A 774-nucleotide genomic window follows, 5' to 3' on the forward strand; every position below is an offset into this window, starting at 1 on the left:
TCACCAATGGATAGGCCAGGATGGACTCCTTTGATTTTTGGGCGATATTCATAACAGAATAAGAAAAAGGCCGAAGGAGGCCTCTTGGGTGCATTGGGATCCTTGAACTTCTTTTTTGCTTCCCCTTTAAGAGGGATATAGGTTTTCATTTCTCTTTCATAACGGGCCTTGTCCGCCTTTGCCATATCTTCAAACTTTCCTTTCTCTTCAGCAGACATGGTCTTCTACCTCTCTGAGCACTTCTTAGAAAACTCTGAGAAGTTGACTGAAGCATCTGGGTGCTTCTTCTTGTGCTCCCCCTGGCAAGTTTGCACAAAGAATGCATATGATGACATTTTACCTCTCGGATTCTTAGGATCTCCTTTGCCCATGTTTAGTTATCTTTCCTCCGCGAGGCACAGAGTCACCCAGTGCCTGTGCAGCTCTCACTTGCCCTGGCGCTGTCTCTATGGAGCTCAATGTTGGGAAAAGCAATTTCAACCAAGAAAACTGTACCTGGCAAGATTATCCTTCATACGAGAAGAAAAGACAAAAACGTTCTCAGATAAACAAAACCTGGAAGAATTTACCAGCACCAGACCAGATCTCCAAGAAATACAAAGGATATTCCATCAGGCTAACAGCAGACATCTAATTAGAATCAATGCCAGTGAGGAAAGAATGGGAAAATACATTCATGAAGTTCTCAAGGGAGTGCTAAGCCAGAAAAATTAAATATAGATACACAGAAATAAGAGTTCAAAAACTAAGAAAATGGCCAGCTTAATCATAGGG

Source organism: Tupaia chinensis, unplaced genomic scaffold, assembly GCF_000334495.1.
Source record: "Tupaia chinensis unplaced genomic scaffold, TupChi_1.0 Scaffold000542_1, whole genome shotgun sequence".
Lineage (NCBI taxonomy): Eukaryota > Metazoa > Chordata > Mammalia > Scandentia > Tupaiidae > Tupaia > Tupaia belangeri.